General features: G+C 37.4%; 1 protein-coding gene across 4 annotated transcripts in view; it reads left to right on the top strand.

Annotated features, from left to right (window-relative positions):
* PRRG1 (proline rich and Gla domain 1) overlaps positions 1 to 27983 on the top strand; it is a 108010-nt gene that overhangs the window by 8840 nt on the left and 71187 nt on the right. Inside the window, exon 2 of one of the 4 annotated variants that reach the window (XM_081043386.1) lies at positions 16020 to 16123. The exons of 2 other annotated variants lie outside the window; for them this stretch is intronic. The gene's annotated coding sequence lies outside the window, so the exon portion shown is untranslated. Of the gene's footprint in view, positions 1 to 7820; positions 9290 to 16019; positions 16124 to 27983 lie in introns of those variants that run through there. One more of the 4 variants, XM_081043387.1, reaches the window with a different exon arrangement.

Here is a 27983-nt window from a genome sequence, read left to right as displayed (position 1 = left end):
GGATGAGGAAAAATATGGAAAACCATCTTTTGTCTGTCAATATCATTTTCCAGAATTCGGAGCTAGGAGGAAACAAGTTATTTCATGTTTACAATGGATATTGCCATCGATATAGTAAGTTAAAGATAGTATTTGAATAGTGTATTAGCAACATAGTCCAGTAAAAGTTTGCACATTGCATCTTTAGTTGTAGGTAAGGTTTTGTCAACTCTGTTCTCTACAGGTAATTTTTAGGTACGGCAAGATTAAAAAGGACACATTGGTGCATGTGTGTGCTCACTTGGATATGTATGGGAGTAGCAGACAAGATATAAGGCTTTCTTTTAGAGCTTCTAACAGGAAATAATAGCTACAGTGTTTTGTTTAGATTTTTTCCCCCTATTTATAGGGCTTATAAGACAACCTCTTAGTATTGCAACACCTTTCCCACAAATAACACAGTGATTTGGTTATCCTGAAAACCTTGGGGACCATAGAAATAGTATTGTTAGTGCAAGTTGACTTCTAGAGTCTCCTAAGGAAATGACTTTATATGAGACATGTCAAGCTTTAATTCAGCATTTACTGAACACCTTTGCTGTGTAAAGGGTGTGTGTACTAGCTTTACCCTTTGTAAAGTAGAAAGAAATACTTCTCAAGAATGATATTGAGCACAATGAAGTGAGAGTCAAATGAAGTGCCACAAAGCAGGGATAATCAGAGCTCTTAAAAATGCTCAATGGTTGCTTTACTTTCTCCATTATTGGGTGGTGATAACTGATATACTTATTTTCAAGGTCATTCACATACTGATGATGACTTTTTGATAGTACTCGTTTTCTTCTTGAAAGGCTGGGCAGTTAAATGGGCCAGAATATAAATAAGGATTTGAACTTCTTAAGTACATTTTTCAGTGCCTCAGAATTCAGAACCTAGGATTTCTTTAGGAAAATCTGTTGTATTTTACATTTCTGACCTGGACTAAGTTTCTTGTGTTCTATTTTTTCCCCTTCTTTTAAAACTGCATCTTTAGAAGACATGTGTTATTTTCTGGAGTCCAAGGTAACCAAACTCCTCCTTTTTGACTGACAAAGCCTTATTATTCAAAGCACTGTATGTTCCGTGTATCTGCTCCAGTCTCTCTCCAGTGTGCCTGTTCTTTGTGGTTTGGTTTCTAAAGTTACGCATTCCAATTTTGTAAAAAAAAAAAAAAAATCCATATGACTAACTTGCCACAGTAATCCTTTCTGACATGTTTGCTTCAGGGAGAAAGCTGGCAAAGTTTGAAACATATGACTAGTTTTAAAATTTGCTGTCACTGCAAAAAAAAAAGTTAATGGAATATATTCCTAGTTTTTTTTTTTTCTCGGTGTTAGTATTACTCATGAGATCAGAATAATGATTTTGGCAAGGATATATTTACTTTCCTCTGTAATTTTATCGTACTTCAGTATCTCACTCATTTTTCCCTAGGATATGTCAAGAAAATATTATTACATATAGAAGTAAAAAACAATTTCTTTCTTTAGGCTCATAAGCTGTCATTCTGAAAACACAAATGTTTCTGTTGCGTTAATATGAGCTATATTGCAAAAATCAGTATGTTCTTTGAATTTTAAAGTTTCTTTAAAATGCAAATGTAGACATTAATATTTATTATTAGCATTTACTTTATATTTCTTTCTCTATCTACACTGTTGAACCTGAATGTTCACCAGGTTTATAGAATTAACCTTTGCAAAGTTTTGAACAGTCCATTCACACTGCTATTGTCCTAGTTTAGGATTTAGTACTTCTTTCCTAACATTATAATCATGTCTTTTTACTAGTCTCCCTTGTCATTAATTACCAGTCCTTAAGAAAATCTGCCCACCTACAAATACTAAAAGCCTCCAGCTTGCCAGCACCACCCTTCAAAATGCTTCTAGAAAAGCCAAACTACATCCGTAGACCAACTATTCACTTTCTCAGAGATTGTATATGCCTAACCTTTCTGAGTTGGAGTCTACGAGTTCCTCGTTTGTGTTTCAGTTCTTAACCATTTAAGTGGGGCTATAATAGCTTTCTGCCAGATTCTCAGCCTCATTAGCCAGGGATCAAAGCATCTATATTGTCTTTATCTACTTGGTTTCCAGCACCAGGAATCAGGATACTGAGTAGGCCTAGACTCCTTGCCACTAGAGTGGGTGGACTTCAGTCTACTTCAACAGGGCTGATAAGAGGAAGAGGATACAGGGGCCCTCTGAAGACCAGGGAGAGGACTGGGGCGAATTCTGTATAGAATGGGGTTTTGTTTTTTTCTCACAAACTCAAACCCACTCTTGGTAGAGCTGCCCTTCACAGGAGTGTAGTGAGTGCATGATTTAGAAGATTGCCCAAGTTATTTTTTCTTCCCACCTATCGAGCAACTACAACACATGGATTATCTTCCTTAATAACACAGCAATGACAATAGCCCTTCTATGTTGTACCAGATATTTTTCTTTCATTAATTTTTTACCCCGTACGGTATATAACATCCCCACTTTATAGGGAGAACACTGCAGTTCAGAAAGGTCAGTTTGGGGCATGTGGTAGAACTGGAATTCTAATCTGTGTCTCTCTGAAATGAAATCTTGGAACTTTTAGCAGGAGGCCCCATTGCATGAAGCATGCTTTTGGGTTGCCTCTTCCCATTCTCAGTTTTACATAGTAAACACACAGTGAAATTCTGTGTTTAGGAGGAGAAAATATATATTGAACACTTACTATGTGTGTATTTCAAGCATCAAACATGGTCTAGTAAGCATTAAGTGCTTAATAAATGTTGAACGAATGAATGAATGAATGAGAGGATACCATATAAATTAGTTAGAAAGCGTAATCTCCCTATTCTTAACAAAGTGGCAGGCATATGGTAGGTTCTCAAAAAATATTTGTTGAATTGATGAGATTATCCATTCAAATATTGAATTCATTAGGCTATCCACTGTACTATTAAAACGTGATGATACATACAAATATCTGAGTCATAGACCTACTGTTCTGGTGAAGAAAAGATGGATTTTTAATAGATGCCTTTTCTTTTGGGTCCCCCATCGAGTAATTAATATTACACAATGAACTCTTCTACCAGAAGAGGACCTCCTTTACCTACTTCATCTTACTGGACCTCTTAGTCATTTACTCCTTAAAAATCTTTCCTTGACTTCTGCCCTTTCCCTGGACAATGCCATCCATTCCCATGACTTCAGTTTCATTCTGCACACGGACAATTCCCATAGCTCTACCCAGTCACATTTTTTCCTTGAAGATCCAGGGTCATATAAAAGACTAACTACCTTAAACCAAAATGTCTTAAACAGAACTTCTCTCCCTGCCTATTTCCCAACAAATATATCTGTTGCTGCTTCTTTGTGTCCCATATTTTTAAAGGGGAAGGGAGCTCTGTATTCAGAATGAAGATCTTTGGACGATGGACATGTGTCCTGTTTGGGAGACCACCTCAGGGATGCTGTGGATGCCTGGTCATGGCATTGTACACCAGAGACCGGACATTAATGAGTGCCAACTATAATTTTATGTGTATAATGTGATGGCTCGGTGTGAGGTCGGGGTGGTGGTGGATGGGGGGAGGGGGGTTCACGGTGTGAGGGATGTAAAAATAAAATAAAATAAAATAAAACTATAAATAAGTAAATAAATAAATAAAAGAGACTAAGAGCAAAAAAAAAAAAAAAGCAGCCTAAGTATAAGCACTAATGTAACCACATGGGGTTCCCTTTGCCACTTCGTTGGAGAATTCATAGTGCTTGTCCTAGAGTTAAGGCCCCTAAATGAAGGGGCTGACAGTAGTCTGCATCACCCCCTCCAAAGAAGACTTTTATCTTTACTTCCTTTTCAGTGCCAGTTGGCTTTCTGTTCCTCCTTACTGATGCAAGCAAGGATGGCAAGAGTGAGAAGGAGGCCTCTTTCTCATTACCTCCTTTTCTCAAGCATAACGTAGGAGAGAATATACTCTGATTATCATTTATAACAAGTCTCATTCCAAAGTTTTCCTAAAATACAAGTCCTGGGATTAAAATTTTGTTACTTTTCATCTAACATTTAATTGGCTATAATAATCATATGGCTTAGTAAATTACATTGAGAGTTTACACTGCATTGTAGGTTTAGCTTATCCCAGTGTCTGTCTATAGCCCTTAATTAGTGAAGACAATTTTGTTATTTTGAATTTTCATTGCGGTTTTCCATCTACAGAACTCTCTCAAAGTTTGTATGGATTCCCCACCCCATTGTCCATTTCTTTCGTAGCTGGATAATAGACCATAAGGTGTATTGTGAGTTATTTTTCTTGTTACTTCCAGTCCAGTACTCACAGAGGGCTGTGCAGTTAACTCTTACCTACTTCTCTAGGACTATCGATGCTTTCCCCTTTTTGTGCTGTAGTTACTAGACTCCAACTAATAGTGTTACGTTCTTTTCTGTTACATTACTACAATGACGTGTGGTTTTTCTTCTCTTTTTTCCTTCATCATACACTGGGTGGGACCTATTTGTCTGAAACAGTGTATGAATTATCTTCAAACAGCCTTCATTAAGTCAGATGTCGTCTCTGTATAATGCTGGCAAAGAAATTTAAGCGTTCCTTTTGTACATTTAGGGATATGAAAGAGAAATTTATAACTAGTGTTTCATTATTTTTAATTTTTATTTAATATTGTTTAATATTACTCCCTATGTAGTATTGATGGAAGCTATCGATTCTATTAAGCTAACCAAAAGTTAGTGCATTTCTAGCTTCCATTTCGGCATAGGAAAATCTTAGTTGCTGTACGTTCACTCGTTGTCTGTCTAGCCAGGGCTAAGGCACACTGTCTCAGAGAGCTCTCATACGGGTTTGTTTACAGCTCAAGCTTCTAGTATTGTCTGGGGTAGATGTTTCTGATTACAGTTGTTTTAGAACCATAGCCTTTGACCTGACCTTACTCTGTGTGACTAGAAGCAGCAGCCTTAATTCCAGGGGGTGTTACCAGACCCTGAGAGTATCCTTCTGTAGAACCAAAGGTGAGTGGTTACACAAGTCCTGTGGCTGGTACAGCGCGTCCTTCATTGTGCACTAAACATACTTCCCACAAATAGGCCTCCTGCTTTAAGGGTGCCTGTATTTGGAGTGGTTAATTCCATTAGCTTGTATGGGTAGATGACAGAGGATATTCTGTTAAAATCTTGACACTCACCCTACTCCACCATCACTTTCTTTTACCTAATTCAGGGCCCAGCTGAAATAGTCAGTGTCCCCTTTTAGTAAATGCTTCAGAAATCTTGGCATGGAATATCATTCTAGTACTTCTGGTTTCCAGAGAAGTAGATAAGTTCAGCATATTATAGAAAAGCTTCTCCGTACAGCACCCTGGCAACCTTGCATGCTTTCATCCAGGCCCCAGGGGCAATGCTTAACCGTAGTTTGACTCAAGTCTTGGCAAAATGCCCTGTGATTCCTCCTGGAGCAAGGGGAGATAAGTGGCCTGGTGAAGAGCTGCCATGACACAGTTTCTTATCCCATACCTTGTGGGAAACTGCCATAAGGCCATGTCTCCCCCCGTCTCGTAGTTTCAGTTGAGCGCAGGACGCTGCCTGGTACTTCATGGGGTATCACGGCAGGTATCTGTGTAAGTCTGTAAAACTGCTTGGGTTCAGTTTGAAGTGCTCCTGACAGCACCATGCCACGTCCCTTGGACCGTCTGTTCTCCCGTCACTCCTATTTGATGTCATTGTGTGGGACTAGAGACTCAGTGCACTGACACCATGCTGATTTTGCTTTTGCTTTCTATGTAAGTAATACACTGTCCAAATCCATGTGAGCTGACTGTCTCCTTACCAGCCGAAACTATGGAAGTAGGATAAGCCAACCAAACAGCTGCAGTCATAAGACTTGTGTCCCTGTGAGCCACTGTGTGGCTGCTTTGGGAATGTTTGACTATGTGACACAGTGCAGCTTCCACTGGCCAAACACTCAGCTGCTATATGTACCGTGGGATACTCTTGGAACCTGTATTTGTCTCTGGGAAGAATGGGGACCCCAGTTTGCAGGTGGACAGAAACCAGGACTTTCTATTGGAATTATCTTTTTCTCACCTTGGCAGGCCAAGGAAAATGCCAAAACCTGCTTCTTAGAAAGTCTTATTTATACATCGAGAAGGATCACACAAATTCTGAAGCTCCCCAAACACACACACACCCTAAGTGTGGTAGAAAACAAAGCAAAATCACAGTGTTTGGGCCTACTCAGAATGGTGTAGTTTAAATGACACGTTGCTGCTCAGGAGATGGTTGCCTTCTGCTCAGAGATCCTGTGGTAGCTTCGGTGTATGGCATTTTGGTTCCCAAGGAAATAAATGTTGCACCATACAAGCATCCATAAAATATTCCTATTCTGGTATTAAATCTGGGAAAACTAGAAGACAACATGGAGAGTAATTTCTACTTATATATTTTTGAAAATTTTTCTACTTGTTGATTTTGTATTACGATCTTTTTAAATATAGACACGTAAGGGTATAAATTTCACTCTAAGCACTACTTTAACTACATTTCACAGATTTTAATGTTGTATTTTCATTGCCATTTAGTTCAACTATTGTCTCATTTCTCCTGTAATTTATTTTTTGTTCCAATGATTATTGAGTTTTACTGTTTACTTTCCAAATATGTATGGTTTTCCTGGTTTCTATATTGGTATCTGTGAGGAAAATGTTAACACAGCAGGTCTGGTTGCTAACTCCTTCGTGTCTCTAAGGGAACCCGGAAACATGATTGACTCTTGGACAACCCCTGGGAATGTGGCCCTTTGGATGATTTAATGTTAGTGGTTGATTTTGTTTTGTACACCAGGAGCAATAGACCATTATGTACCCATTTGTCAGAATTGCTTTGTACAAACATCCAGATTGATTATGTGTGCTTGGTTTCATTGCTGGGGTCCTGAGTTTCAGTTGCCATAGCAGGATATGCCTACAGACCAGCCTTCCTTATGAGCAATGAGCACTGAGATTCAAATGCTCTTTGTGCTCTTCCCTGGGCAGATGTATGCTGTACATGTTCCTGTATTTTGTTTTCTGGATTGGCTACTTTATTTTAATTTTTTATGGAGGCATAATTGACATATAACATTATATTAGTTTCAAGTATACAGTGTTATGATCCGATATTTGTATATATTACAAAATGATCACCACCCGTTTGATAGGTTTTAAAGGTACATAGCAAAGTAACTGTTTGCGTCACTGCCTGCATAAGACAAAAGAAAAACAACAAATGAACAAATGCTAAGGAAAAGAACATTGACCATAAAGAAATGCCAGAAAGGCTTGAATTCTTATATTAAAAACAATGTTTCAGTGGAAAAGACCTAACTAACCCCTTCTTTTAAAAGATAATTCTTTGAAAGAGAAATTTTGCTCAGGCAAAAATAATGAGCTGATCAATGTCAGAAAGAGTTGAAAATATTTTCCCTTTTCATAAAATGTTTTTAAATTGCCAATATAATTAAAATGATATTGATGATCCAGCCATCTGGACACCTCACACAAAATATTCCAAATGGAACTCATTACCTACCTTTCAAAATCAGTCTTGGGTGACAGAGTCCAGTCACCCAAGCCAGACCCAATGCCCTTATTTATCTCCCACCAGCCCTCATGCTTCCCTCTTCTCTAGTTCATCCTCCAGCTGTCTAGAGAGCAATCTTTACAGAACACAAATATTACCACATTACTTCCCAGCTTAAAAATCTCTTAGAATTGACGCATATCCACACCGAATAGCCTTGAAGCCAGTTAGAATATGGTCCCCCTTTCCATGGTTCTTTCTGGCTTCTCTGCCTATACGCTTTAGGTCACAGCATTATAAACCAATTGCAGCTCTATGTTGATATTCATATGTTAATTTAATGTTAATATTAATATATTATTTCACGAGTTCGTACATTAGCATACTACATGCTCGTTTCTCTTCTCGAAAAACCCTTGCCTGCCTCACAATGATTATGTGTCTTCAAAAATCTGTGAAACACCTCCATTGTGAAGGCTTCCCAAACCCCTCTAGTCTGTGCTGCTTGTGTTGCTCTCATTAACATGTTCCTGTATTTTGTTAGGAGAGAGAAAGCATGTAGAAGAAGCCTGTGTCTGACCTGTCTGAATTCTACCCAATGCATATCTTTTTCCTGCTGCTTTTACTCTGTACCCTTTGCTGTGATAAATAAATATTAACCTACTTTTGAGTCCTTCTGGTGAATCAAATTAAGGGTGGTCCTATGTGCCCTAAAACTGTATTCTAATTTAATTTAATTTTGGTCAGAGAGCATACTCTGTGTGATTTCCTTTTTTCTTAAAAGATTATTGAGACTTATTTTGTATTCTAGATATGGTCTCTCCTGCAAAGTATGCCATGTAAACCTGAAAAGAATGTATATTTGGCCATTATTGGATGTATTGTTCTATAAACAACAATTAGGTAAAGTGGCTGATAATGTTCAGATCTTCTTTCTGTCTTTGCTGATTTTTTTCCCCCAGTACAGTTCATTGCTGAGCATTAAAATCCCCAACTATGGTTAAAGAATTATTTATTTCTCCTTACAATTCTGTCAATTCTTGTTTCATATATTTGAAACTGTTTTTGGGTACATACACATTTTGGATGATGCCTTCCTATGGAATTGACCCTTTTACATTATGAAGAGTCCTCTTTTATCTCTGCATTTGGTTTTGAAATTTGTCTTGTAATATTAACGGCCATACCAGCCTTTTGTTTACTCTTTGCAAAGTATATATTTTTTCATCTGTTCACTTGTAACTTGTCTGTATTCATATTGAAAATGAGTGTCTTGTAAACAGTGTATACGTGTGTGTGTTTATTTTGTTTTTGCCTTCTGACAATCTTTACTTAGTAACTGGAGTGTTTAGTCCAATAACCTTTCATGTAATTACTGACGTGATTGGGCTTAGGCCTAAGGTTTTATTTTTATTTTTTTTAAAGATTTTTTTATTGGGGAATGGGTACAGGACTTTATTGGGGAACAGTGTGTACTTCCAGGACTTATTTTCCAAGTCAAGTTGTTGTCCTTTCAGTCTTCGTTGTGGAGGGCGCAGCTCAGCTCCAGGTCCAGTTGCTGTTGCTAGTTAAAGGGGGCGCAGCTCACCATCCCTTGCAGGAGTCGAACCGACAACCTTGTGGTTGAGAACCCACTGGCCCATGTGGGAATCGAACCGGCAGCCTTCGGAGTTAGGAGCACGGAGCTCTAACCGCCTGAGCCACCAGACCGGCCCCTAAGGTTTTATTTTTTATTTTCTACACATCTCTGTTTTTCCTCCCTCTTTTTTTTTCCGGCCTTGTTTTTAGAGTATTTGAATATACTTTTATAATTCTATTCTATTTTTTTCTATTATTTTATCTATTTCTTCTACTTTTTAAATCTATATCTATTACTTGCATAGTGGCTGACCAAGGGGTAACAATACATAAACATAACTTTTCACAGTCCACTTAATTAGTTAATAATGTACTGTTTAGTACGTTAGTTAATAATGTAGACTTCAAGTAAAACATGGAAATCTTACAAACTTATAGGCCCACACTTCGGTCTTTTTTGTTATAGTTATATGTACACACACACCACAAGACACTGTTATTATTTTGGTTTTAAACAATTATTAGTTTATAAAGTAATTTAAAGGAGATGTCACCAGAGGCCCACAGGGATGTCCAAGAGAGGACTCAACCCGGAGCAGCAGTGACCAAGTTCTTGTCTGTGCAGAAGAAAGAATTCAAGAGTGAGACAGATGTAGGAAAGCACAGGGAGTTTATTGAAATGAAAGTACACACGTGAGAGGGAAGTGCGGGCAAACTCAGAGAATGAGCATTCCTGAAGAAGTCCTGACCACGGTATTTCTACCTCCAGGGGCCTGAAGCTGATGACGTCCCATTGACGTGACTTGTCAGTTTCTTCCCAGTTTCCCACTCTTCCTTATTTAGCTCTTCCAGAATCGTCATGGAGTTAGATGCATGATGGGAGTTGTACTAACTGCAATGTAAATGAGATTATAATGACATTAAAATTAGCTAAAGGTCAGGTCCTGGTCATAGGGATTAATTAGTCTTGCTGGATGAAACTGGTTCTTGTTTTTCTCCAGCTGCAGGTGCCAGATATAGTCACTTGTTACTTGTGTAACCACCAGTGAGGTGCCTCATGTTGTATCCTGGAGGGACTGGTCGATTTCTTAGGCTACTTATCCTGCCTCAAAAACAAGAAAAAATAGTCTTTTGCATTTACTCAGCCATTTAGTTTTCTGATGATTTTCATTCATATGTCGAGTATTCCAGTTCCATCTGGTATCATTTCTCTTCCATCTGAATAAGATCTAGCATTTCTTACAGTGTAAGTCTGCTGCCAACAAGTGTACTTCTTATAGAGCAGGTCTGCCAGTGACTAATGGTTTTAATTCTCTTGTATCTGAAAATATCTTTGTTTTCATTCTTCAGTGATATTTTTGCTGGCTGTAGAATTCTGGGTTAACATTTCTTTTTTCTTCAAGGCCTTAAAGATGTTGTTCGTCTTTCTATACTCCATGGTTTCTGATGAGAAACTAATCATTGGATCATTGTTCCCTTGACTGTGATATGTCATTTTTCTTGTTGGTTTCAAGATTTGCTCTTTATCTTTAGCTTACAGTTGTTTATTATGTACTTTGGCTGGGCTTCTCTGTGTTTATTCTGTTTTTTTATTTAGTGTCATATATCTATTCATTTCTCTTTCATGAATTTTGAGAAATTTCCATCCATTATTTCTTCAAATATTTTCTCTTTCTCCTCTTCATCTGCTATTCTAATTACACTTCCTTATGACTGTTTAATATCACGTAACAGGTCCCTGAGCTTCTGTTCATTTTGTTTAAATTTTTCTCTCTATTCTTCACCTTTTGTAATTTCTATTGATCTATCTTTAAGTTCACTAACTCAGTCCTCTGTCTTGTCCATTTGGATGTTAAGGTAATATAGTGACTTTTTTTCAGAAATTATATTTTTTCATTCTAAAATTTTCATTTTATTGTTTCTGTTTCTCTGCTGAGACTTCCAACTTCTCTGCTGAGGTTTTCACGAATTGATCATTCTAACATCTCTACCATATTGAGTCTGGTTCTAAATGCTCTCTCTGTCTCATCACTGGGGGGTTTTGTTTGTTTTGTTTTATTATGGCTTGATATTTTTGTGGAAAACTGGACATGATATACTGGGTAAAAGAAATTGAGGTAAATAAGATAGGCCTTGAGGATAAAATTTCTGCTAGTGTCTTTGTTTTTGACTCCCCTGTTGTCTTTGGGTTCTCCTAGGGATTTCTTCTTAACTAAGGTCTGAGATGTGCAGTTCTTTTTGTTGTGTCCCCCTGTTACTATACATGAGTCCTATTGATGTGGTGGCAAGGTGTGGGAGAGAGGAAGTATTCTATAATCCTAAGATTGAGTCTCTGTGATCCTGTGCCCATGGGCTGTGACCTTCACAACTGCTTCTCAGTTTGTTTTGTTTTTTTCCCCCTTAGGCTAAATGGAGGGCAGGAATTGGGTATTTACCTCACATAGAAGGCTATGAGGGTTTAGAGCCAACTGGGTATTTGGGTATTTCACTTCCCAAGGTTGGTTAGGCTCTGGTAAATAGTTTTCCTTGAGGGCAGGCATTGTGAAGAAGAGAATGTTCTGGGCATATTACAAAATGGCTACTTTTCCCCTCTTCCTGCTGAAAGCCTGAAGGAATTTTCTTTGATATTCACTGAGATCTGGTAGGGCTTCTGGAGATAAAACTCACAAAAGTGTGAATGTGCCCTAAGATGGGTCTCCCCTGGAATTTTTAACTCTCAAACTTGTCCACACTGAGCCTCCAGCAAACAACTACACTTTAGGTTTTCATAACCTGGTACTTGTTCTGGAGTTTTCCGTTCCAGGGCTTCTGCTTTGGTAATTTGGATTTTCTGTAGCCACCTGTCATCTCTACAATTTGGGGGGGGGGCAATGGTTTGCCCTGTGAACTCAGTCCTCTGCTGGATCTAGGAAGATTTGTTGATTTTCAGTTCATTCACCTTTTTTCTTTTCTTTTTTAATTAAAGTTTATGGGGGTGACAATTGTTTGTAAAGTTACATACATTTCAGGTGTACAATTCTGTATTACATCATCTATATATCACATTGTGTGTTCACCACCCAGAGTCAGTTCTTTTTCCATCACCATATACTTATTCCCCTTTACCCTCTGGTAACCACTAAACTACTATCTGTGTCTATGAGTTTTGTTTCTTCATTTGTTTTTCTTGTTCTTTTGTTCTTTTAAGTTTTATATACCACACATCAGTGAAATCATATGGTTCTCTACTTTTTCTGTCTGACTTATTTCGCTTAGCATTATACTCTCAAGATCCATCCATGTTGTCACAAATGGTTGTATTTCATCGTTTCTTATGGCAGAGTAGTATTCCATTGTGTATGTATACCACAACTTCTTTATCCAATCATCTATCGAAGGACACTTTGGTTGTTTCCATGTCTTGGCCACCGTAAATAAAGCTACAATGAACATAGGAGCACATACACCTTTATGGATAAATGTTTTCAGATTTTGGGGGTAGATACCCAGGAGAGGGATTGCTGGGTCATATGGTAATTCTATTCTTTTTTTCTTTTCACCTCACTTTATTAAGCTCTCTATTCTTTTTTTTTTAAATTAAAGTTTATTAGGGTGACAGTTGTTAGTAAAGTTATATAGATTTCAGGTGTACAATTCTGTATTACATCATCTATAAATCCCGTTGTGTGTTCAGAGTCAGTTCTCCTTCCATCACCATATATTTGTTCCCCTTTATCCGTATCTACTACCCCCCACCCCCCTTACCCTCTGGTAACCACTAAACTATTGTCTGTGTCCATGAGTTTTTGTTTCTCATTTGTTTGTCTTGTTCTTTTGTTGTTTTTGGTTTATATACCACATATCAGTGAAATCATAGGGTTCTCTGCTTTTTCTGTCTGACTTATTTCACTTAGCATTATACTCTCAGGATCCATCCATGTTGTCACAAATGTTCCTATATCATCTTTTCTTACTGCTGAATAGTATTCCATTGTGTATATATACCACAACTTCTTTATCCATTCATCTATCAAAGGACATTTTGGTTGTTTCCATGTCTTGGCCACCGTAAACAAAGCTGCAATGAACATTGGAGCACACGTGTCTTTATGTATAAATATTTTCAGATTTTTTGGGTAGATACCCAGGAGAGGGATTGCTGGGTCATATGGTAATTCTATTCGTAATTTTTTGAGGAAACTCCACACTGTTTTCCATAACGGCTGCACCAGTCTGCATTCCCACCAACAGTGTATGAGAGTTCCTTTTTCTCCACAGCCTCTCCAACACTTGTTATTATTTGTCTTGTTTGTGATAGCCATTCTGACTGGGGTGAGGTGATAGCTCACTGTGGTTTTTATTTGCATTTCTCTGATGATTAGTGATGTTGAACATTTTTTCATATGTCTATTGGCCATTTGTATGTCCCTTTTGGAGAAATGTCTATTCAGGTTGTCTGCCCATTTTTAAATTGGATTGTTTGTTTTTTTCTTGTTGAGTTGTATGAGTTCCTTATATATTTTGGATATTAGCCCCTTATCAGATTCTTTTTATGCTGGGCACTTTGGGAGTATATCTTGAATATTATGAAAGTTGAATTGAGATTTTGAACTATGTTATTTTTATTCAATAAGCATTATTTCCTTTGTTTTCACAGCTAGTTTTCTTGGCTGGGTTTGAACAGCTAACTCTTTCTTGTGCAGTAGCTCTCGTCTTTGTTCAGATCTGTTGTTTTTGGATGGGTTGCTAAGAGTCTAGTCTGTGCAAGCATTGTTCAGAGTTTAGTCATTGTGGCTAATCTGTGCTCAGGCATCTTCTCTTTGGCTCTTTCTCTTCAATTCTCATGATTTCCTGAATTCTTTGTATCTAGTTATCCAGGCCTGAATGACTGGGTTTTTGATATTTTATGCTGTGAGCACTTTGACTGCATCTAGTCCTGTACTAAAAGGTACACCATCTCACTTTCTCTGAGTGAGTGCACACTCTCTACCGATGTCTGTCTGCTTCTCTTCCACCAACACCTTCTGGGTTGTAGCTGTAGTCACAATTCAGAATTTGTTCTTTTGCTTTTCATTTATTCTCTACCATCGTGGTTCAGGGTTCACATAGAGATGTGGGTAGACAGAGTTTGGGAATTCTCTCTCAAGCTGTCTTCCTTCTGTGATTCCCCCTCTTCCTTCAGCATTTTACCAACTCCACTTTTTGGTTCCCTAGGCCAGAATAATTTTTTTTGTTTCTTTTCCCCATGTGGGCCCCCTCTCCACTGGCTGCTATTCACCACAAATGCTGCACTTAGCCCCAGGGTTAAAGCCATGGTTGTGAAAACTTGTCTGTGTAGCTCCCTGTCTCTATTCCTTCTCCCAATTTTGAGTTCCCTCTGAGAGTCTGTATGCTTTTGTTTACTGCCCAGTACCTTGATTTAATTTCTCTTTCTATTATACTCAGATTTTATAGTTGTTTTCTGTGTGTATGTGTGCAGAGGAGGGAGAAGGTCCTATAGGTTCTGTGTTTATCATACCCAGAAATAGAAAGGTTTGAGGAATATTTCCATGAGAACAAAAATAAAATTACTGAGTAACCTCTTAGAAATCAAGACCATGTGTTCCTTTAGTGAATGTTAATAAGATAGAATCTTGTGATGTCCTGGCCTCTTGTTTTCCATACAAATGGGAATAGAGGACGGGGACATGTTAGTGATAAGCAGAATCCTTTGGGGGCTATGAGCAGCCTATATGATCCCATCTCACCAAGTTGTGTTGAAGATAGAATAACTTTTCACAAAGCCTGGAGATTTTTTAAAACCTACTTTATGACTGTTTTGAGCCAGATGCTAGATTCTACTTTGCTTAGCATAATACCTGTCATAGGTATTTAGTAAATATTTGAAACTATTAATTATGTGTTCACCATAATAAATTACTCACTATTAATAAATTAGCTGAGTGAACATTTTTATCATCTCAGAAATAAGATGATTAAAGAAAAATGTTTGTGTATGTTTCTTCTTGTACTCACGTATTAGGTTGGTGCTAAAGTTATAGTGGTTTTTGCAATTTTTAACCTTTTAAACCGTAATCAGTTTTTCACCAACCAAATAGATACACAGCTAATACATTTTAAGCCATTTTAAATAAAAGCTTAATTTGCCCGTATATACTTTTTTATATAGTGCTATATAAATGAATTGTTTGGGGGGAATCCCTGTAATGGTTATTTCCTACTTCTGTCAGATGCATTTGTTGAAGGACGTAGGGAATAGTGAGCTAGGTAGTTAAAGTTCATTTTGTATTTTCTACCTCATAGGATAGCCAAAGTAAATGAGATTATTAACTTGAACACCTTAAGTATGTATATAGTAATTAGGAGGTTTATAGAAATCATCAAGGAATTTAGGCTATAGAATAGCAAAGAAAGTTCCCCTCATATCAGGATTAAAGTGTTCTGGAGAGTATGTCTACACACAAAGTGTAAAATTCATCTACATACAACTCGCAGTACTTTGGGTTCATCACCCCCTTGTTAATTCACATCTACGAGGTTACATGGGGTCTTGATATCATCACAGTAAATCACAGGCTGTACTGTAGGTGCTAGTCACTATCAAATGGGAATGAGATCAAAGCAGCCATGCTGGTCTATCCCTGAAGTTAAAGATTTGGTACTGACTTGTCAATGTCATTATTATCAAAGAGCTATAGTATGGAATTGTTTTGCTGAGAGTAATCCAAGTATTCAGCAGCGTAATTCAGAAACTTCCTTCAGTTCTCTGCTCTAGGTCTGCATTTACTTAGTGCTGTAGACTGGCTTAGGACTTCTAAGGATCTGTGGTAGCTGTCTTGCTCAAGTGACTCATAGCTACAAATCCCCCTGTATGCGCCCTCTTTCTTACTCAGGTAACCTGGGTTGAAATCCAGTGCCCTGAAGCTGCTTTGTTGAGGCCTTAATTGCATGATTGCACACTAAAAATGTGAAAATAAGCATGGACCAGAATAACAAGGTAAAGTAAGGCTAAAGAATGTTTTTATGGATATTCATGCATGTTGCCAGCAGGATTCGGTGTTTTTCCAGATGATTCTGAAAGATTCACTTATTATTTAACAAATTTGTGTGATTCTTCTGAGCACCCAGTTGCATTCCTTTTGTTCTATACCAGACCACATTCATGACTACCCTTTGTCTTACTCTCATATCTCTGAGGTAGATAAATGCTTCAATTGAATGGGAGGTAAGGGACTGTATCTTCAAGGTATTTTTTTCATGTTTCACAGTGTCTGTGTTATAAAAAGGGCATGGAGAAAGTCTGTTTCAGAGTAAGCAACATGAGGTGTTAAAATCCTGTGTGAAATTTTGTAAAATCTTTTTTCAAAGAGGATTTTCTCTTCAAATTAGTAACTAAATTGGTATATGGGAGGGGCCTTCCCTAAGATTGACTTTCTTGGTAGCTAAAGCTGCAGCTAGACCTTTCAGAAGCAGTTTCAAGCTGCTGATTAGATGGTGCGGTAATTTTCTTAAGTACTTGGATCCTGATTGTCCCTGGAGGCTTTGAAGCTGTGAGTTGCAAAATAGAACGATTTGATCTCCTGGGATCTTTGCCAGGTTTGTAATTGCACTGAGATTTTTAAGGATCACAAATGACAACATGATGTCTTTCCCTTTACTCTAGAAGGGAGACGATTCTTATGTGATATGGAACAAGAGTAGGTTTTAGTTTGGAAGACTTGGAAAATCAGACTTCTGATAGGCCAAATACAGCAGCGTATCTAAGACACAGTTATGCAGCCACTGAGTTGTGACTACTTGTTTTATTGAGATAGCCTTGAAAATTTCCATTATAATGTAAGCAACATGAGGGGAGGTTTAATGTCATTTGATCAATTGAATCCTGGCGCAATGCTTGGCTGTGGTTAATCCTTACAAATTTTTGTTGGAAGGATGGGAATTACATCGTATTGCCATGTCCTAGGTTTCTTGTTTTAGCATGGGAATAGGGATAGCAGTGTTTCCCTGAAAATAAGACCTGGCCGGACAATCAGCTCTCATGTGTCTTTTGGAACAAAAATTAGTATAAGATCTGGTCTTCTTTTACTATAAGACCGGGTATGATATGATATGATATGATATGATATGATATGATATGATATGATACCAGGTCTTATATTAATTTTTGCTCCAAAAGACACATTAGAGCTGATGGTCTGGCTAGGTCTTATTTTCGGGGAAACGGTACTACTTGTCTGTCTATCCCTGGTACATTATTAGGAATGAGTTTGGCTGCAAGTAGTGGGAAATACAATTAATAGAGGCTTAGACAAGTATGTAGTTATCTCATAAAGTTAGTGTGGAGGTAGGCAGTTCAGGGTGGATGTCTTCAAGGACACATATTTTTCAGTTTTTCCAATTGACCAAGCTTAGCATGTGGTTCTCATTCTCATGCGGGTATGATGGCTATACTGCACACCTTGTATCTGTATTCCACGCAGGAAGAAAGAGGGAAAATGGCAGAAGGGTTTGCCAGAAGTGTATCCTTGGTAAAGACTTTCCCCTTACATCACACATTGGCTAGAACTGGGTCACATGGCCACCCTTAGTTGCAAGGGGGTCTGAGAACTTTTCCAGCCCTTCTGCTACAAAAAGGCAGGAAGCAAAGGTATTGTGGAAGGCCTTTATGTAGGTAGGTAGTCTGCAATGTCATGTTCATGATTGAGGTCTCCCTCAAAAATGTCCTAGCACATGTCCAATTAATTCTGTCACACATTGAACATATTTTAGCAGTAGGCTTACCATCTTAAGTCTCAAGGACAAAAATACATTTCTTTGCTATTTCTTCAGATTCTTTGTATCTATTTTAAAAGTGTGGTCTGGCTCATGGTTTCAGATTAAACTTACTTTGGCCATTTTTAAGATGTAGGATATGGTCAGAGATAGAAATCAGCGGTAGTACAAGAGAATGTGGTTCCAGGAACTTGGCCCCTGCAGTATGGAAACGATTTAACTCTGTAAGTGATGGACTCCGAGAATCATCTTTCTGCTTCCTAGGGTTCTGTGATTTCTAGATGTCCTTCAGCATTCAATTCCTCCCTCCTTTTGCGAATTGCATTTGATAGAGAGGTGCTACAGCACATGATGGGTCCCTGTATTTGTAGTGTGACTTTATTTAATTTCCTTATCAACAAAGAGTTCCTCGGCATCCTCTTCTTTAAGCTGATTGGAATGAAGGTGAGGGCCGCTGGGGACCCTTAGGACCCTCTAATCTTTACTGCTGCTCCCTGCTCTGATTCTCTATTGCTTTCTTAGGATCCTCCTTTCTGTTTTCTCTAGATAGTTGTGAATTTTCTTCTCTTTTCTTTCCTTTTTTTATTATATTAGTTTCAGGTGTAGTAAACAAGATAATGATTAGACACTTACACCCCTCACAAAGCGATAACCCCCCCCGCCCCTCTGTCATCGTATATACCTATTACAATTCCAGTGACTCAATTCCCTATGCTGTACTTCACATCCCATGACTATAGATAGATAGTTAGTTGTGAATTTTAATGTCTCTTTCTTTATCCGAATAGAGAGCATTTGTTTTTAGCCGTAAATTCCCTTGTCCTTACCACAGCAACAGGGAAACCCTGCAGTTCATATCTATTAGCCAAATCCCATTCCTCAGAGATCAAGCTTTCCTCCACAGGCCTTCCATTTAATTATTCTAGGAAAGGCAGGAACTTTTCTGTACACCTCTCTATGTTTTCATTGCTTTTAGAAAATTTATATCCAGTTAGGTAGTGGAGAAACTTTTTCCTTTGAGGGCCACATACTATATAAGAAGGAAGAGATCAAAGAAGGGCCACACATACAAAGATCTTATTTAGAGGGTAGTGCTTTTCGGTAGAAGTTTTATTTGAGAAAAAATGTTCTTTATGCAGTTAAAAACAGAGTGCACACACCCATAAAGAGGAGAGAGCACAATATTTTAACCAAAAGCTATAGGTTCACAAGAGAAGGAATATAGCGAGCTCCTACCATACGTCATATATTATCTATTCAACCTGACTTGTGATCAAGGAATTGTAAACTATCTATTGAATTCACAAATTTGAAAAACAAAATACTCTTATTTGCTGACGAGTATGGGGAATATGCAGTCTTTAAAAGTTTGTTATTAAATTGTAAAAGATTAGGCATACCAAAAAGTAGTGAGGCCAATATAATAAAAACGCCTATGTCCACATTTTTTTTATTAAAGTTTATTGGGGTGACAATTGTTAGTAAAGTTACATAGATTTCAGGAATGCCCACTTTTTAAAAGACCTAACCCTTCCTAATCTGGTTCACTTTCTTCTCTCCTTCTATCACTGTCAACCCCCCTAAAACCAACCTGAGGCAACCACTCTCTGTAAACAAGCACTTTTGTACACTGGTGGGTGGTGAAATGAAATTGCTTCAAACTTTCTAGAGGGCAAGTTAGCAATGTATATCACCCTAGAAATTTAATCAGAAAATAATGAGATGTGCATAAAAATGTAGGTAGGTACATTTATCAACATTATTTATAATAAAGAAATTGAACGCCAATAAAAACTGTTAAATAGATGATAAATATTTATATAATGGATTATGAAGCAGCAATGAACATTTATGCGTGTTCCAAGTTGTCTGCCTTAAGAATATATCAGTTTGGCAAGTAGAAAATATTCCCCATAAATGTCATGCAAGAATCTGTAGTCAGTCCAATGTTAAAACATGTCATTTGATTTGGTGTTATGGACAGTTAAAGTAAAAAAAGAAAGTTAAAGTGTAAAATGGGAAATGAAAAGATTCGTTTAGTTTATAGTGAAAGAAAGACAGTGAGGTAAGCAGCTGGTTTGTTCAGGCTGTTCAGGGAACTTGGTATCTGAGCCATCAGTTATTGAGTATTTTCTCTCTGTCAGCTGAGTGCTGGATACTATCCAGTGTAGAAAGGCCAAGTGATGGCCTCATCGCTCAAGAAGCTTGCAGTCAGAGAGAGACAATACACACACAGTTAGAAAATTGGTAAGCAAACAAGAGAGAGTAATATTTGACAAATGAATGCTACATATTTGAATGCTATAGAAATGCAAAGGACCCAGCGATTATGTCCTGCAGGGCTGATAGAGATATATTTCTAAGGAGGTGGGGGATTATACCGTCATTAACAATGGCATTCGGATTCAAAGAAGCCAAAAGGAAGGGACATCATATTTAAATTAAGGGAAATGGTGTGAACAAAGGCTTGGGAAAATACATAGCATTTGTAGAGAGTTAGTTTGACTTGATTTGTAGGATTCTTGTTGGAGTGGAAAAGCAAATAAATGGGACCAGAATACAACCTAGAATTTCAGCCTTGTTTTAGGACCTCTGATTCAGGTTTGCATGCAGTTATATTTATTGCTTTTAATTGCAAGTTGCAAAAACTGGCATTTTCATATTAGAAAATCCACTGTGGAAAATATGAAATTAAGAATGTGGGACATTCTTGGTTCGTACTCTAGTGGGGACAGCATTAGAGTAAGAATTAGACCTGGAATGTGCTACAGGTTCTACTAAGGAGCCATTGTGTAACCAAACCAAGCTTTGACAAGTATAGTATTCACCTTACTGAACTCACAGGGTTCCTAATGTGCAGATCAAGTAAAATGATGTAAAGATCCCTCTTGATGCAGCGCTGGAGTAACAGAAAAAAATCTTCTGTACCCTCTTCTCTCTCACCTCAACTCTGATAAATAGTTGTGTGTTAGGGGGAATAAAGGATTTATAGAGAAATTTGAACCCACCTGAAAATTGAGTACTGCAGTGACAATAGTGCAGAAAAATGGACTATTGCCACCCAAGTAGCAGAATCTTTAGTGTTTTGTTTGGACTCCAGTATAAGGTTTTGAGGTTACTTTTTAGCTATCACTGTATCATAACAATCATCCTCTTTTGTTTTAGCTGATTGATCCCAGAACTATACTGATTTGGTAAACCAACTTGGCAGGCTTTCCACAATGTACTTCTGGGGAGTAGTAATTCTTACGGGGCCAAGGCTCCCCCAGATGAACTATCGTCCCTTACCCTTAATCATTTAGAATGGAATAATATTCTGAATTCTCTTGTCCATGGGGTTGCTTATCAGCATTTCTTTCAGGGCGGCTTCTCTTTTTTGGAGCAGGGCCAGCAGAGTGAGTCAGATCTTTTAAGTTTTGTTTATAGAGTGGCCATGAGGATATTTGTTTGGATCAGGCGGGTGCAGTGAGTTTCCTTTGGCACAGGCATTCCACTGGGCCTGGTGTGTTTTCGACTGTATCTAAGCAGTTTTAGGAAACCATTTTAGTGGGTCAGTTTCTAAATATATTATACAAATATAGGGTACCTTGCTTCTTTGCTACGTTGTCATTGGCCTACTTATAAGTATAATATGGTGATATTCAGAAATCTATAACAGTTGAAATTTTAGATAAGACAGCATGAGAGGTAAAGCAACAAGTGATCATATATGTACAGTAATCCCTCCAATGAATACCTCAAGGTGTGCACAAGTTATATCTCGGCCTTTTACTCTCATGCTTGTCCGAGTCTGTTGTTTTCAGCTTTTTATAGGAGAGGAAGGGAACAGTCTCAGAAATGTCTCATAGCAGATGAAGTAACAGAATGAAGGACTAGCCCAGTGTGTATTCCCTGGTCAGGATCAATTCTCCCACACTCACCAGCCACCTTATATGATCCATCTCTTTCACTGCCAGACCATCTCATATATATATATATATATGTATATATATATATATATATATATATATATATATATATATATATATATATATATATATATTACTGGTTTCAGGTGCACAAAACAATGTAATAGTTAGACATTTATCATTTATATCCCACACACAGTGATAACTCCCCTCCCCTCATTTACTACCCCTCTGACATCGCACAGAGCCATTACATTTTTACTCTCTATTCCTAATACTGTACTCTGCTTCTTGTAACTGTACCTTCTTTACCATAGGAAAACTCCAGTTTTTGTCATCTGTTTCAGCGAGGTATTAAGAAACAATCTGATTAAGTTAATTTACACGTGTGAAGAACTGCTAACCTCCTCTAATTTTCCCAGTAATATATAATTGTTTTCCCCAAAGGATAAGAATGCTCTATCTCTAGATGTCTAAATTCATGCCTCCCATTTGTCTGTTCCAAGGAAATAATCAGACATGAGAATAATAATTTATATTTAAAAAGATATACTGCTACATTATTTATGACACTAAAAAAATAAAATTATGATACCAATTATGATTTAATGGCTACATATTTTTTAGTATATGGATGTAACAATGTTTATTTTTGAATGATTGAATATTTAGAGAATGGTTAAATTATGGTATATGAATATAATTCAGCCATTAAGAATCATGTTATAATACTGTAATTATGTACAGTGTCAGGGGGTATTAGACCAATTGGGGGTATCACTTTGTAAATTATATAAATGTCTAACCACCTGAAACTGTACACCTGAAACTAATATAAAATAATATTGAATGTCAACTGTAATTGAAAAATAAAAATAATAAAAAATAATCGAAAAATGTTTATGAAATATTTAATTTCCTAGGAAGATTATTGCAATGTATTAATGAAAAAGGGTTGAAAAAAATGGAATATCATATGAGCTCAACTTGTTAAAATACAATATTCAAGAAATTTTTATTCAAGAAATTGTGCATGTCTAGAATGTGTTAAGTATAGTGATGAGTATTAGGGGATAGCATCAAGCAATATATACATGCTCCCTGCCAGCATTAAACAAAATAGGACATGATTATGAAATTAAATCTCCCTTTGGGGATGAGTGAGTCCTAGTCAAATGTGATTAAACTCATGTTCTGGTTTCTGGACTGTCCAGGACCTTGGTTTCTTTCTCATCTGCGTTCTGTCTGAGCATTCATAGTTCTCCAGTTCAGTTATGTTGATCAGTAGAGTTTAAAAACAATAGCAACCGACAGTGCAAGCCTAGCGTTCTCTAGCTTCAGGGGTTTTTTTTGTTTGTTTTTTTTTACCTACGTGGTCAGTGTTGCCCAACAACATCAGTGTAATAGCTTCTCCTAGGAATCCATCCTTATGACTTTTGTCTGGACTTTTCTTAGAAGATATTAGTTTGGAATGGAAAAAACGTGTTTCTGCATGGGCCTTTTTACTTTACCTTACAAACAAATCCATACTCATGCTTTTATAGAATGTGACCTTGTGTAGTATTATCACCTTAACTTTGTTCATTTTTGTGTTTGTATTTTTTTATTTATAATTCTTAATTTAGCGGGGTAACATTGATTAGTAAAATTATATAGGTTTCAAGTGTACGGTTCTGTATTACATCATCTATGTATCCCATTGTGCGTTCATCACCCAAAGTGAGTTCTCCTTCCATCACCATATATTTGACCCCCTTTACCCTCCTCTACCTCCCCCTTCCCCCTTACCCTCTGGTCACCACTGAACTATTATCTGTGTCTATGAATTTTTGCTTGTTTATCTTGTTTGCTTGTTGCTTTCAGTTTTATATCCCACATATGAGTGGAATCATGTGGTTCTCGACTTTTTCTGTCTGACTTATTTCACTTAGCATTTCGTTCTTGAGACAAATTTCCTTTAAAAAATTTGAGTGATACTTATAGGCAATGGACCTTTACACAGAAATAGATTTTATTGAAGAAGATATAAATTTTGTTTATTTAAGAACTTCATCCTGAAAAATATACCTTCTTTAGAATTGAGGTTAATATTTTAATTGTCTGTTTCAGACCATTACATTTTGGTTCTCCTAGTAGCTTTAATATAATGTCCTTGAAACATGTTCACTTCAGTGATATGCTTTGTTAGGTAGTGATGCAACATTATTACATGTCATAGAACTCTTCCTTCTAAAGCCTGAGAGGTGTATCAGATTTGTTCCATGTGCTATTTGTGATGATTTCTCAATGCCATTTTTTATGATGCCGTGCACAGTAGGACAATGGGAGTATTAAAAATGTGAGAACCTGTTTTTTTTTCTGGTAGACTTGTAAACATTGAGCTCTTAAAGTTATTCAGTGTATCGGACTTCATTTAATTAAAAATATTATACTACCTGGACTTCTTATATGATTACGGTTAAAGCACCATGTTGTTACATTTGGGGCTAAAATTCTGTGCTGTGGTATGCCTAAGATAATACAACCAAAGCCACATTTTTTTTTCTTCTACTTTTTCACTCACACATGGTATCCATTATGCATTGATCTTGTCCAGCAATATTAACTTTCTTTAACAGATTGTTCTGCTATCTGAAGAGTCTTATTAAAATTTAATCAGTAAACTAAAAATAAGTAGTACATTCTGGTAACTCATAAAAGAAAAAAATAAAGCTTAATGTAGGCTTATGAGGTTAAAGGAAGGTGAGTATATATTTATTGGCTATTCTAGGGTATATATAAATTACTAATTTTCCTCTCTTGAGAAGTATGATGTAATGGAATCACACTTATCAGTGATATACTTTTTTAATTGCAGAATATTTACTGTTATTCCTACTGGCACTGAACTGCCCTGATTTATATAACACTATATAATAGGGTTAAAGCCCATCTGATCTGTGTTCTTGTTTTTCTCAGAAAAGCTTTTCTGGACAGTGATTATGGCTAACGTGATTCTTGAGCTACATCCTGTGTGTGTTGTACGTACCATTCACCAAAACGATGCAAATGTTTCCCACATGCATCATCTTCGTAATGGCTTCTCCCTTCTTGTCTCATTCCTGCGATGCGGGTTCCTTCTGCCTAACTGTTTCCCTTGTTTCTCTTCTTAAAGCAGTTCTAGATTTAGAAGAGGTGTCTAACCATATTCCTGCTATTAGTTCTATCTTTTTATTTTTGATGACTGTGGACTGCTGCTCGAAGGCACTTGCTTTCACAGTATCACAGAGAACCCATTAGTTTAGAAAGTTATCACGGCATTTTACTTATCTTACAAGTAATCTTTCCTTAAGTGAACAAAAGGTTTGAAACAGGCACTTCACAAAAGATGTCCAAATGGCCGATTAACGTACAAAAAGGTGTTCAACGTCATTACTCATGAGGAAAATATACAATGTGATACCACTGCCACCCACCAGAATAGCAAAGACGAAGAAGACAATACCAAGAGAATGCAAGGATGTGGAGCAGCTGGAACGCCACTCTACTGCTGCTCAGATGGTGTGTGGTACAACCACGTTGGAAATCTGTTTATCAAGTAATGAGTAGAGCTGAATATAGGCATGCCTATGACCCAATAATTCCACTTCTAGGCACATACACAACAGAAATAGGTACATAGTTTCATAAAAAGACATGTACAAGCATGTTCACAGCACTGTTTATAATAAACTTAAACTTGAGACAACCCCAATGTCCATCAATGATAAAATGAATACATTAACAGGCATATATACCTAACATGGAATCGACAGTGAGAATGAACTATAACCACAGGCAACAATATGGATGAATCTTACAAACATGATGTTGAGCAAAAGAAGCTAGATCCAAGAGTATATACTGTGATTCCGCTTATATGAAGTTCAAAATCACATAAAATTCATCTATGATGTAAGAAATCAGGCTACTGGCTACCCTTTTTGAGAGGTAGTAACTAGACGGGGCCACAAGGGGGGCTTCTGGGGTGCTGGTAGTGTTCTGTTTGGTGTCCTGATCTGGCTACTGAGCATGGGTGTGCCCACTTTATGAAAATTCAGTAAAGGTATATACTTAGGATTTGTCCACTTTTCTGTATATATGCCATATTTTAATACTTCATATAAAAGAGTAATAAGTGCTATCTATCTACTGATACATAACAAATTACCCCAAACCAAGCAGCTTAAAATAATAAACATTTATTATCTCACACAGTTTCAGAGAGTCAGCAATCCAGGAGCAGCTAAGCTGGGTGTTTTTGGCTCAGGGTCTCTCATGAGGTTGCTATCCAGATGTCAGCTGGGCCTGTTGACAGTCGCCTCAGTGGAAGCTCCTTGTATTACCACAGGCTAAAACAAAACAAAACAAAAAGCCCACAGATAACCCACAGATAAGATTTGTGTGTGTTTACGTGTGTATATATGTATTTAGCAAATTATATCAAGCATATTGTCATAATTTTTTCTCCACTAACATTGTCGGCATCCTGTTTCTATGATTGGCTCATCTATTGATCTGTTTCATCCTTTTTGCATGTAGCTTTATTGAGGTGTAATCGACATACAATTGACATGCATACACATATTTAAAGTGTACAATTGGATACGTTTTTATGTGTGTATACACCCATGAAATTGTCATCACGACCAAGATAATATAACTCCAAAACTTTCCTCCTGTTCCTTTATAATAATCCTCCTCTCATCCTTTTAAATGGCTGAAAAGCTTTATTTATATATATAAAATGCCTTCAAAATCCATACTTACGTATGCTCACATATAGCTCAATCTAATTTTTTGTTTAAATTATAGAACTCTCCCTCATTTGGAAGAAGAACAGCCCTCTCCTCCCCACCCTCGCCCCAAGTCAAAAATATGCAAGCCAGATTGCCTGGGTTAGAATCTTAGCTCTGCCACTTTACAAACTGTAGGACCTTGGGCAAATTGTTTAACTATTCTGTATCAAATTCCTTATCTGTACCTCTAGTACTAATAATAGTCCTATACCTAACTCATAAAATTACAAAGTGTAAAGGAATTAATATACATAGTCTGATAACAAAGCACTGTGTTTTCGTGTGCTTTTGTGTTAATTCTCCTGGCCTGTTATGCTAAAAGCCTAGTCTCTCAGTCTCTCCTGATGATAGTAAAGCTATGAGTTGATAGGGCCCTGTGTTCAAATATCCTAGGAGCACTTAACCTCTTCTTCTTACTCCTACTTCTGTATTGCTTTCCTCTGAGCTCCTTGGTAACGGTAAGGAAAGATACATTTTTAAGGCTAGGTTCTTTATTACCTAGATAATATCTTTGGGACTTTTCATATGTTGAGAGATACCCAAAATAGGATGCTTTAAAAAATTCCAAGACCTTATAAGTCAAGATGTTAGAATGCTACTTGCATTTCTATGTTAAAAGTCATAGTAATCGCTTTGATAGTAGTGATTATACATGTAAAATAGCTATTCCTTGAATACATACTAAGTGTATATCCTATGAAAGATCCAAAGAATTGAGATATTGCCTGTCCTTGGGAAGTTTACTATCAACTTGAAGAAACATGATTAGATTTTGTAGTGGTGACTATTGAAAGACTGGGAGGAGTGAGTAGGTTTTACTGATGGGTTATGTTAGCTTGAGCTGAAGATGCTGCCTCTGTTTTAAACCCATGTAATTGGCATGTGTTTTACTGTCCCTAACCTGGAAACAACCCAAATGTCCACGAGTGGTAGAATGAATAAATAAATAGGGATATATATCTAATACAGAGTCAGTGGGAATGAATACACCACATCCACATGCAACAATATAGATGAAGTTCACAAACAAAGTTGAGCAACAGAAGCGAACCCCAAGAGTATGCACTTTGAATCCATTTATATGAAGATCAAAAAACATACAGCACTCAGAAATCAGGCTAGTAGCTACTAGCACCTATCCTCCCTCCTCATGCTAATTCCAAGTACAGGGCTTGCCTTCACCACCATCAGCCCCATGGAGTGTCTGGGGCCCTGTTGTTCTTCAGTCCAGGGAAGCTGCAAAGAGGGTTTCCTACCTGGGGCAAATTGGATGGGGACTGAATAAAACCTTAGGCGTGGATAGGCATCCTTCTAGTAGCAGGGCGGTCATCAGCAAGGGGATGACTGCTGTCTAAGAGGA

Source organism: Rhinolophus hipposideros (assembly GCF_964194185.1).
Source record: "Rhinolophus hipposideros genome assembly, chromosome: X".
In the NCBI taxonomy this organism is placed as follows: domain Eukaryota; kingdom Metazoa; phylum Chordata; class Mammalia; order Chiroptera; family Rhinolophidae; genus Rhinolophus; species Rhinolophus hipposideros.
This window is presented reverse-complemented; position numbering and strand designations above follow the sequence as displayed.